Genomic DNA, 12,554 nt, shown 5'->3' with positions numbered 1-12,554 from the left:
TGAGTGTATACTCAAATGACATGGTGAGACCGTTTGAGTGTACACTCAAACGACCCGGAGGTTTCGTTATGGCAAGACCGGTTGAATTGGTTGCTGTGCCTGGGCTTTGATGGCAAATTTGTAATATGGCAAACAATCCAATTTGATGAGTGACCAATTAAACTACCTTTAAAATAAGGCTAAATCTAGGGTGTATCGGTGCGCTGGATTTATGGCCACTCATTCTGCAAAATGGCAACCGGTAGAATAAGTTTTGCGAAAAGGAACAGTAAAAGGTACAAAGGTAAAGTAACATCTTGAAAAACTTTTTCATTCCTTTCGTCTCCTCACCAGTCCACCTCAATTTTCTCTCCTCTTTTCTCTGCCGCACTCTCGTTCTAATTATCTCTCTCGCTCTCACCTTAAAAAAAAAACATACTGGGCATCGCTCTCCAATTTTCTCTCTCGTTCTTACTAAAATTCAGTTCGCAGCTCCAATTTTTTCTTTGGTAGTGTACTTCGATAATCCTAAATTATCAGTATCAGGTTAGTTGATTTCTTCTCTCTGCTTATTTGGATTGTTTTGCATTAAAATGTTTGAATTACTTATTTATTTGTGAACTTATAATTGCATCAGTTTTTGATAAGACAAAAGTTTTGGATATGACAGTGTATGTCACAATGTGGTATATAGTTGGGTATTTAGGGTCTTTTTGTAGTATGTCACACTATATTAGCGCCATTTTGAGTTTAGTCACACGAAGTTCAAAATTTTGATTTTAGTCACACTCCGTCAACAATCAATTATGTCTCAAGTTGTTAGTCAACGTATTTGACTAGGTTTGACCATATATATATATATATATATATATATATATTTTTTTTAGAAATGAACCAATCCATCATCACTCACCACCATACTCGAAGACAATCTCAGTGGTCAACGTACGGTCAAATCTAGTCAAATACGTTGACTAACAACTTGAGACAAACTTGTTGATGAAGTGTGACTAAAATCAAAATTTTGAACTTCGTGTGACTTAACTCAAAATTGCGCTAATATAGTGTGACGTACTACAAAAAGACCCTATATACTTCAGTAAGTTAAAGTCAACTAACATATCATATCTAGGACAATATGCTTAAAATTGTGAAGTAGCACAGTATGACACTTAAGTGGAATAATACTCGTTTATGGGTGTTCCTTGATTATTTTGATTATGAGGGAAAATAATGGTAATCTTGATTGGTGCGGGCATGTGTCCAGCTTCTGCTGTCATTTGATTCCTAGATTCCAATAAGCACTCACCATCATCTCCTACTAGTTGGAGCCTATAACATTGGAGATTCTGGTACCATTAGTGGTGTGTGTCATTAACCTCTACTTGCTGATAAGGGATCTCTTTCTACTGTATTCAAATTGTGCATTTAAATTAGTAGTTTGGGGATTACTAATCTAATTAGGCGGAATGACTATTCATTACTTTCGTTGTAGCCTTTTTATATTACTCGATTGATAACAAGCAATTCATTCTCCTTGACCTTGATCCATTCCATATTATGTACTTCATGCGTGTGTTTATACAATTGAAATCCTTGGCAGCAGAAGACATGGAAGCCATTACCGAAGGTTTAAAAGGTACGGTATATTGATTGTCATTGTTAATTAATTGGATGCCTCTGAAAAGGATAGACCTGCGCTAGAAATGTTACCCAAGATATTCTGTCTTGGTTAGCTATTTATAAAAAGAATCTTTTGTCTTATCCTTTTTCTTTTGTACATTGGTAGAGAAACAACTCCATTGTATATTGATTTATTAGGGAATCCAAAGGTTGAACACCACCAAACCCTATTTTTTTGTTTCTCTTACACGTATAGAAATGACACCCCATTTATAAAAGGTAGGATTAGGATTTATTGCATGAATTGCTGAAAGTACACATCAATCAGGAAAATTGGCATAGTATATGACATTCACTTTTTTTTCTAGGAAAATTGGGGTAGGCTCCCCCTCCCCCCCCCCCCCCTTCAACGTGGCAATGATAGTACAACACGACACAATTTTGAATGAATGTGAAAGTCATTGGTGGTATTAGGTATAGTATTTAGTAAACTAGTGGGGTTAGGCATTAATTTGATTACTTGGTGGTGGATTGTTTGGTGTGGGATGATTTTTATTAGTTAAAAACGAAAAATCTAGCACATACAGAGTGTTATTATTTCTATTAATGTACTTGGTGTTGTCGGGGTTGGAGTGTAGAAAGTAAACTTGGCTATTTCTATTACACCTGATAAATATTCTCATTGCAGCTACATCTCATATAATACTCAAGTTTTGTAACCTTTTTTTTTTTTTGCTAAAAGGCAATTGATTAATAATAAAATAATAAGAGTTACATGGAAATGAAAAATAAATATAAAAGAGTAGCTAAGGAAAGGCAACCACAACAATGTGTATCTTTCCTAGTACAAAAGACTCTAGTTGAGAAATCTGAAATAGGTAGTATAGTGGTTCTCTAAATTCTTCATGAAAGGAGGTATGGAGTCCCACCACATACTTTCTCCTTGAAGAAGAGTAGCTCCATGCCACGCACAACTATCAGCTCCCAAGTTAGTCTCTCTCCATACAACTTCATCTTTCATCCTTCGCCACATCTGCTTGAATCTCCAATGCACAGTATTATTCTAGAAAGCTTTAACCACCGAGGAGGAATCACATTCCACCCATATATATCTCCAACCAAGTTCCAAAGCTTTTTTTATGGCTTGCACAATTGCCATGGTTTTAGCCAAGTAGTTAGTCGATATGCCCATTCCACCTGCTACTGCACCCAGAAAAGCCCCCTTATAATTTCTGAGGACCAAACCCCATCCCGACCTCCCTGGATTTCCCCTCGAGCATCCATCAGTGTTAATCTTAAGAATTCCCAGAGGAGGTAAGAGCCAATAACATTCAAAGATTTTAGGGGATTTGCGGAGTTAGTGTTGAAGATTAAAGCATTTCAGTACCTTGAGATCGTGTACTGAATTCTCCATGTGACCTGATGATTTGTGGTGGGCTCTTATTGTTGCTCTCCTGATAAAAAATGCCACTTGCTTGAAGCTTGACTCCTTAGCATCATACATCACCTTGTTCCTATTCTTCCAAAGGCTTACTATGGCTGTCAAAGAGCATGCTTTCCATATGTCCAAAATCAGTGAACTGTAGTGCTTACCCTGTTGTTGCACATCATTAAAAGATTCCAGCTCATTCGGAATGTTGAAGATTTCCCTTGCGTACTTCCATACTCTTTTAGCGAAAGAGCATTGAAATAGGACATGAGCCAGAGATTCTGCTTTGTTTAGACAGAGGCAACATCGTGAGACGAGCTGAATTTTCCTTCGTTGTAGCTGATCATCAGTTCGAGATGCCCCATGTGCAAGCTTCCATGCGATTCCTTGTGTTTTGGGTATGACTTTACTATTCCAAATGAGTCGACACCATGGTGGTTTGGCAACTTTTTTCCTAATTGCTTCATGTGACGCTGACACTGAGAATTGCCCTATGGTAGAAGCTATCCAGATTTTGGCATCTTCTTTAGAGCTATCCGGCTGTGGTTTTGAAGAAATATCGATTCCAAGCTGTTGTAGTACTTGGATCATTTCAGTAGAGAACTGCCATCGATCATCTTGAATATATTCACATAGTCTGGATTAGAATTTCATGATGTCCTTTCTTTCCTCTTGGAAATATTCACAAATTGGCTTCTGCATTAACCAACTGCCTCCAAACATTAATAGATTCTCCATTACCCACTACCCATCCATGTAGAGGACCCATTTCGGTAAGAGCCCATTTGATTCCTTTCCAGACTGTTGAGGTTTTGTAGTTAGACCACCCACCAGCTCTGTTTATATATTTACCTCTCATGAACATTGACCAATCCCCTTCCTCTGTGAGCAAGCACCAGGCTTATTTCATAAGCATAGAGAGGTTAATATTTTTGAGTCGCCTAATCCCTAAGCCTCCTTCTTCAATTGGTTTGCATGATTTCTCCCAAGAAACTGTGATTGTCTTCCTTTCCGCTGGATTGCCACTCCATATAAAGTTCCGGATAATGGTTTCATATTCTTTTATCACTGAGATTGGCCATTTGTAAATGGCCATGTTGTGAACAGGGATACTGTTGAGAACCTGTCTTGCTAGCACCACCCTTCCTTGGAATGATATCATCTTCCCAGCCCACCCTGAGGCTCTTTTCTTGATTTTATCAATCAAAGGAGTTAGAGCCGCCTTGGTTACTTTCCGCTGATGAGAGGTACCCCAAGATATTTTTCTGGTAGGGTACCTTCATTGATGTTCAAAATCCCGCTGATTAGGGTCTTTCTTCTATTGTTCATAGGACTGAGAAAGATCTTGCATTTGTCCTTGTTGACGAGCTGCCCAGAGGAATCCTGATACCTATTCAAAATCTTAACCAAATTCTTGATGCATCTTAAGTGAGCATTGCTGAAAAGGAACACATCATCCGCAAACATAAGATGCGAAGGGTTACAATATTTCGCATTCACTACCATTAGAAGAATTATCTTCTCATGGACCAGTTGGCTGATATTTCTGCTCAAACAGTCCTTCGCTAGAGCAAATAACATGGGAGAGAGGGTGTCACCCTGCTTAAGACCTCGTTGTGCTGTAAAGTGACCTTGGGGGCCTCCATTGAGCATGATAGATAAAGAATTGGTTGCAAATGCACCTTTAAGCCATTGTATCCATGTCTCACAGAATCCCAATTGCTGGAGTACTGCCCATAAGAATTCCCAATCCATTGTGTCAAAGGCCTGAGAGATATCAATCTTTATGGCTATGCTTCCTCCATGTCTGGGAGTTCGCAGCTCATTGATTAACTCCGAGGCTAAATTAATGGCCTGCTGTAAGTTTCTATTCGGGATGAATCCATACTGCTCCTTGCTGATAATCCGTTTAGCCAATGGACTTAATCTAGAAGCAAGAATCTTAGTGATCACCTTGTAGACAAAATTAGAAAGGCATATAGGTCTATATTTATTCACCTGATTTGCATTTCTTTCCTTTGGAATTAAAACTATGAAGTTAGAATTAAAACCAAAGGGCAAACTAGACCGCCTGAAAAAATAGTTTATCGCCCTTACTAGATCATGTTCCACTATGTCCCAACTGTGATGGAAGAAAAACCTAGTGAAGTCGTCTGGCCCTGGAGAACTATCCGCATTAAGATGAAAAACTGCTGCTTTGATTTCTTGAGTTGTTGGTAGTGCTGACAGAACTACATTGTCTTCTTCAGAGATGAGTTGAGGCATTGTGTGAATAAAGTCCCAGTCGATGTCATGCTCAACTTTTTTGAATTTCTCCGAATAGTGCTTGACCAAGAATTCTCCAATCTCTTTTTGAGAGTCCATAGTAATCCCTTCATTATTCTTCATTTCAGTGATCACTGATTTACTTCTTTTGAGATTGGTTTGGGCATGAAAGAATTTGGTACTTCTATCATAATCATTATCCCATTTTGATCTCAATTTCTGCCTCCAAAATCGTTGTTCTTGCTCCAGCTGCCCCTCCACTTTGTTTTCTTGATCTAGCATTTGCATAGTGAAACCCTCGAACATGTTTCCTTGATCAAATTGTTCTTGCATCTGTTCTAGTATCCGTGATTCCTCTTCCACCTTAGCTTTGATGTTTCCATAGACTTCTCTGTTCCATCTCTTCAGAACCCCTTTCAGCCTCTTCAACTTTTGGGTTAGAACAAAAATCGAGTGTCCTAGGATAGGAGCTTCCCAACTCTGTTGTACCACCTCTCTGAAGGAAGGATGAGAGCACCACATATTAAAGAATTTGAATGGTATGTTCTTGGGTCTCGGAATATCTATGTTGCCACACTAAAGGAGAATGATCCGAACATACTCTATTGCAAACTTTGTAGTTCCATCTTGGGAAGTTGGAACTCCATAGAGCATTACAAAACATTCTATCCAGCTTTCCCACAATTTTAAATCTCCCCACCTGCTTATTCCACCATGTGTGGTGAAATCCATTGCAAGGGACTTCCATAAGATGGGCAATACTAACACATTCTCGAAAGTCATTCAATGTCGCTGCTGATGGTCTGTTACCCCTTGCTTTTTCAAAGTAACTCAAGTAAGCATTAAAGTCCCCCATTAAGAGCCATGGGATATTGGCATTACTGATGTGCTGTAGTTATGTCCATAGCTGTCTCCTCTGTATATAGATACAATGGGCATGGATTATTGTGATAATAGCACCCTCTACCTCCACTGTGAGTTGTTGCTGTGAGCAGTGCAGAAGATTAGGAGGAGTGATAGATTCCTTCCAAAACAGCCATAGATTAGGAACCTGACTGTGTCCTGAGTTATGATGAAAAGTTGTACTCAGACCTTGTGATTGGAGAAAAGACATAGACATATCTTGAGGATTGATCTTCAGTTCAGCTATGCCCAAAATATCTAGTTCCCATTTATTGATTAACTTCGATAATCGATTTTGCGATTTATCATTTCCTATACCTCTAATATTCCAAAAGATGCACCTCATCGCGAATATTGGAGTTTTATTGGCTAAAAAGGTTTAACACCTTTAGTTCACCCTCTTTCTAGTCCTTGACCTTGATCTGGACCTGGTGGAGGGGGGAGTCAGTTGTTGAAGCTGCCACTATGGTTTCAAACCACTGTTGGTATTATGTCCTTGTCCTTCCCGAGTAGCTGACATTGGATTTTCTTCATTTTGACCTTGTTCCTCTAGCTTCCCTTCCTCTATCGAATCTGCCCATCGGGAAGGTGCTGAGATTTCTGGGTCTGGAGGTCTCTCTTCCTCATGAGTGTTCAAGACCCCTATATATTTCAGAATTTTTTCCGCTTCTGAGTTTGCAAGTTTCTTCCCCGGAGAGACTTCCAGAGCCAAAATGCTTAAGCTGCTACTGATGGCTGCGGGACTCATAACATCACTTGTCTCTACTTCAATCTTAGCCAAGCTTTTCTCAGTAGATATATCTTTCACTTGAGAGGGTGAACTTCAGCGTGTGATAGTGAGGTTGTGTACCGCACTATTAATCTTTGTGTTTTTCTCCAATGGCATGTTATTCTCCTCCCTTACTGATGCTGCACTTATCTCCTGGACCAGCGAATGAGTACTCTGATCCTTTTCTGCTGCCTGAGCAGTTTCCCCTTCTTTTCTTGTCTTGCCATTTGATTCCCAATCTTTCTCTGTACCATGCTCCTGCTCCTCAATGTTAAGATCTTCCTCAACCTCTAGATTCTCAAATCTATTATGAGTTAGAGCTTCCACCAAATGCTCAGAGGGTTTTGGCCTCCATATTTTCTCCCCCTGTTTGCTAGTTTCTGCTTGGTTCTATTTCCAGCCTCTTTTCCTTCTTGGGTTCTCTCCGGGAGGTTCATCAATAGGTGTTAGGTCAATCATGACTTCCTTATCTTTGTTTTCTTTCCCTCTAGTAGTTTGCATATCTCCTTTGAGTTTCCTACATTTTGTAACTAGATGCCCGACAATCTTACAGTGTGTACACATCTTTGGCAGCTTCCCTATCTCCACAGATTGCCAAAATTTCACCGTCTTGGTTTTGACATATATCTGATCAGGTATGGGTGCTGATAAATCCACATCCACTAGAATTTTTACATAATACCCGTATTCCCGGTTAAGCATTTTCTCATCAATCTGCATTGGATACCCTATCCCTCATGCAATGGACGTAAGGGTTTCTAGTTCCCAAAATTCTTGTCCAAGTCCTGGAAATCAAAACCAAACTAGAGCATGAGACTATTTCTGGCTATCCAAACAAAAGTTCGGTGTCCACTGACTTATTCTCATGGGACTTTTGTCAAAGTCCCAAGCTCCTTTCGCCCACACCCTATTTAGATCCTCAGCATTGGAAAATCGTAGAAACAAATATCCTTTGCCAATGGGAGTTATAAGCCACTCCCCAGAAAGCTGCCAAATTTTCCTTGCAATCTAACGCACTTTTTCAATTGATATTTTCTGCAGATCAATTCGACCCACCAGACAGAATTTGCAGTAGAGCAAACCTTTCTCATATGCTTTCTCTAGGATTGTAATAGCTGGATAGTCCCCCATCTTCTCTGAGATTGGAAGCTCATGAACTTCCATCTGTTGGTGTGTGGGCTGACGTGCTGCTTCAGCGTAAGAAATTTTCCTGATGTTGCTTTGTGTCGCAGTTTTGTTTGTAGAATTTAGATCCTTTCCAATAGTCGTCCCCTGATCAGATTGTGAAGGAGCTTGACATTTTCTGTTACCATTGAACGGACCCTCAAATTCATAAAGATTCATTCTTTGGTGTTTCTTTTTGGAACTCAATACTGTTGGCAGTAGAGGATTTTACCCAAAAAGGAACATAACATAGAGAATGGAGAAAGAGATAATAACTCCTATTCCGAACTCAACACTATTCTCAGTGGAGGATTTGACGGGAAGAGGAGAATTCATTATGCTTTTCAGAACTTACACTGTAAGTCAGTGAAGGATTTTGCCCGAAAAGGAAGGAATAAGAGAGTTGAGAAGATAAGATGTTTTTCGCCTGTCTTGTTTTAACTATAAGCGGCAAAAAATTTGAGCACTGGATCATAAAAGTAACTTAAGTTATCTCACATACATTCGCCCACCCTTTGGTCCCCATCAAACAATTAACAAATACTTCGATCTACATCTATCTCATCAAGTTTTGTAACCTCATTGTAGCCAACAATAATAGTTTCTAAATGCAAAGGTTAGACATTTGATTGGTAGGTTTGTATTTGTGAAGTTTGTGTAGGCTACTATGAGTCTTTGATTGTTTGAGCATGTATCTCTAGGTGAACTAGTTTGGGTTCCCCATTATTGGATGAGGCAAGTGCATGTTAAGTGGTTTGACATACCTACATATATCTTCAAGATGAGTGCATGTGATCATGTGTTACTACTTATAATTAGTATTGTGGTTAAATATAATCTTTGAGTCATTGTTTTTTTTTTAGGTGGTAAATGCATAATGATTTCCTGGTCTTGGAAGCTCATAAGATGCACTTCGTAGAACCATTCTCTCTCAATTGGTTGTGTTGCGTAGTGAATACAAAGATCTTACGCCTCAGGTATGCTTTACAGTTTTACTATAAGTTCAAGTTTGTCCACATTGAATTCATTTATTTATTTTTCACCTTGTTTAGGTAGAACCCAAACCCAACCTCTTTAGATGGAATCATTTAGGTCATAACTTGTTCTTCTGCTTGCATGTTATGTTGTATACCAAAAGCACGTATGCTTGCATGTTAAATGTAGCGAAAAAAATATAAGCACCCCATAATTATTGGTAATGGAGAATGGCGATTGTTGTATAATTTATACACTAGTTGGCCCACTTCTCCTAATTATCTACTCATTTTTTACACTAATCTTACATATAAATAGATTCATTGATTTAGATGTAGTTCAATATCGGTGGTGTGAAATAGGTATAGCAAAACATTTGTCGTGTGGTATTTTAGCTAATTTGGATCCATGTCTTGTAACTTCTTTCCTTCCCATCTAGAACCTTACCACTCGATCATCTAGATTTAGTCAAGGCCCATATCACTAGACTAAATCACTTCCAAGTATAAGCTAGACTAGGACTAGCTCGATCGAATTGAATAATTGTTGTAGTAGTTATGAGGTTCATTGACTTGAGTGATTTCTAGAAATTTGACCATGCAAGTCTTGCTTTACTTTGTGTAAAATTTTACAAGTTTTTAAGTAATGATAGTTGAAGGTGTTAAACCATGTTTCGGGTTGGCTAAGACCTTGGGAAAACTAACAATACCGAATTTAGTCATTGCTTATAAACTAGTAATATTAGTTTTACTACGAATTTAGTCATTGTATGTACACTAGTAATAGTAGTAGTTTTACTTCTAACTATTTCTTGTTGACTGTATCGAGGGTTATGCTTCTTCTTTTGTCTTGCAAATCCTTGGGAAAGCTCTTGTAGTTCTTTTGAATAGTACATGGATATATATAGACATAAGCTGAAATTCAAGCTAGGTATAGTCTCTTTGAGATCCTTATGGTTGACTAGTAGCTAGATATAGTCTCTTGGAGTGTTTGTAGTTGCCAAAGCCTTATTTTCAAATTGTATCCTATTAAGGTATGCTCTCATAGGCTAGGTATAGTCTTTTTGAGATCCTTACTGTTGACTAGTAACTAGGTATAGTCTCTTGGAGTGTTTGTAGTTGCCAAAGCCTTATTTTCAAATTGTATCCAATTAAGGTATGCTCTCATAGGTATTTTAAGATTTAAACATATCTTGTAATGTCGTTGTTTGTGTTGATTGAGAATTCGATATAATAGGAGGTTCGAAACTATTTGTGGTGAAGTTTGTGGGTGGCCATGGATTTTGAATTTTAGTTCCCAAGTATTTCTTTGTTACCATCCTCGACCATTTGTGGTGCTTCACTATTTAAGCTGCGACAAGATCATGATGCTTGCTAAAATCAAAACTATGTTAGTATGGTTGAGTTTGTCGCTAGTGAAATAACTGGCCTGGTCTTTTATTTCTCATCTTGTGTTTGCATTAACTTGAATTTTATTAGTGTTTTAAGAATGTGCTAGGCTCATCAAGAATTTTAAGCTTTCATATATTTGCTACACTTTTGCATTTAAAATTGGTATTTGCATATATTCGTATAATATTAGTATGAATGTCCTTTAAAGTTCTTTTAATGACTTAGATTTTCTAGAGCATGAAGTTTTTCTACACTTTTTACTGCACTAATCTCTCTTTTTTAATCTGTTAATTCCAGGACTACCTTGAGTAAGATGATACATAAACGATGAAGTCGCTTAATGCAGATCTTTTACCTTCACATTTCACATAATAATTAGTTAAATGTGTGGGGCAATGCGTTTGTATATGCTTTAAATGAAGAAGAAATAAAATGTATCTATTTGAATCGTGATTTATGAATAGATTTTGGTATGTGATTCGATATACTATGTTTTTGGTATCGTCTACATTAAGATTGGAACATATTGCACTTTATGTATAGCCTTTAGTGCAGTTTCTATATGTAATAACGTGTTCTAGGTGAATATTGTTATCTTCTTTTACATAATGTATGGAAAACTCTTATGGTTTTTCTTATGGTTTCCTTGCTTTTGTTGGATTGATTGGATTTGGTTGAAAGTGCATTATGACAGGTTTCACATTATTAAAAACGTTAAAAATACAAAGAAGGATATGTCAAAATATCAAAAGAAATTATTTGTGTTGAGATATTGTAGTATTCGTTTTAATATGATTTGTGTCGAGATACTTTTTAATTAGGGTTTCTCTCGTTCAATGAGAATTCTCTACTTTCCACTGATTTTTCCTTCCTTGTAAAAATCTCGTCCAATTATAACCAGCATGAAATTGAGTTAACAAAATTTTTTTTTTTTTGCACACAAGTAATACTTGAGTTAACAAGTGAATAGGTCGAGAAATCAATGAACTAGCATTATCATATGTTCTTATAATTAAGGTGTCTAATTGAAGATTCACCGAGTAATATTCCCTTAAACACTCGGGTATGAAAAATGTAAGTACATATATTTACAAAGATTACAAATTAATCCTCCAAAGATTCTTGGGTACGTAGGCAACCATCTTCTTGGTTCAGTCTCATCTCTCCTAACTTTCAATCTTCTTATGTTCCTTAGTGCTTTCTTCATCATATTGCTCTCGCTGTGTTGAAGTAGATTGTTGCCGAAACAATATCCAGTCTTTATGGGAGAGTGGAATCAAGCTAATGTAGTTCTGGGTCTCCTTTTATAAGTGAGCTATGAGCTAAGATCGTGCTGCCATAAATGTAAGGCAATAAAGTGTTGTCATATATGAAATGTATTTAAATTCAATGATTACTATATATCTATAACAGTTGCATGAGATCTAGAAGACCGTTGTGTCAAATGTGGAATGTTTGGTGCTGGATCCTATAATGATTATCTTCATTTATTTGATGAGAATTGTACATTATAGATGGTTTGAATAAGTGATAAGCACCCAAAACTGTAATACTAAACCCCATAAAGACATAGCATTTTGGTTAATTATGTGTTTAATAATCATGAAATAATTATATTTTCGTACTTTTGCTGGTTTTCGCAGTTAATGTGAATATGTTGATAAAACTTGCATCAACGTACGGGAATACTGTGCATACTTGAAGTTTTCCCACTCAGCCCCAGTGAAGCCCAACAAAGCTGCCTAGAGCCGAAAATTCCAAAGGGACAAAACCAGTGCAGAACAGGAGTACGTGTAAAGAAGCAGCAAACTTCTGAAGCCTCACATCTTTCAAACCTGGACTCCGATTTCAGCAAGTGAACTGCCAGAACGACCAGGGCGGCGAGTTCTACACAAAGACATAAAGTTGTACGTAAAAATGCCAAAATCCGGGTCGCCACTAGACACAACACGTGGATCCACTTTGCGGGCCCACAAAAAATGATGAGTCATCATGTATAGACAAGTGGCAAGTTATGGGCACTCTTGGACACCTTGCAAAATAAGATAAGACAAGA

The 12,554-nt window shown here is 37.7% G+C and overlaps 1 long non-coding RNA gene across 3 annotated transcripts; it reads left to right on the top strand.

Moving 5' to 3' along the window:
* The first annotated feature begins 217 nt into the window (after window positions 1-217).
* On the top strand, window positions 218-11,134 carry LOC147515378 (uncharacterized). 3 transcript variants are annotated; one of them, XR_015213422.1, is made up of 4 exons: window positions 218-525; window positions 1,586-1,618; window positions 8,996-9,109; window positions 10,796-11,134. It is a non-coding gene; the product is annotated as an uncharacterized LOC147515378 (long non-coding RNA). The 3 variants fall into 3 exon arrangements; XR_015213423.1 differs by having other exon boundaries at window positions 1,583-1,618; XR_015213421.1 differs by lacking the exon at window positions 1,586-1,618.
* Window positions 11,135-12,554: the final 1,420 nt, after the last annotated feature.

The sequence above is a fragment of the Coptis chinensis genome, chromosome 2 (genome assembly GCF_015680905.1).
Source record: "Coptis chinensis isolate HL-2020 chromosome 2, ASM1568090v1, whole genome shotgun sequence".
Classification (NCBI taxonomy): Eukaryota; Viridiplantae; Streptophyta; class Magnoliopsida; order Ranunculales; family Ranunculaceae; genus Coptis; species Coptis chinensis.
Note: the sequence above shows the minus strand (reverse complement) of the source record. Positions and strands in the feature narration are given on the sequence as shown.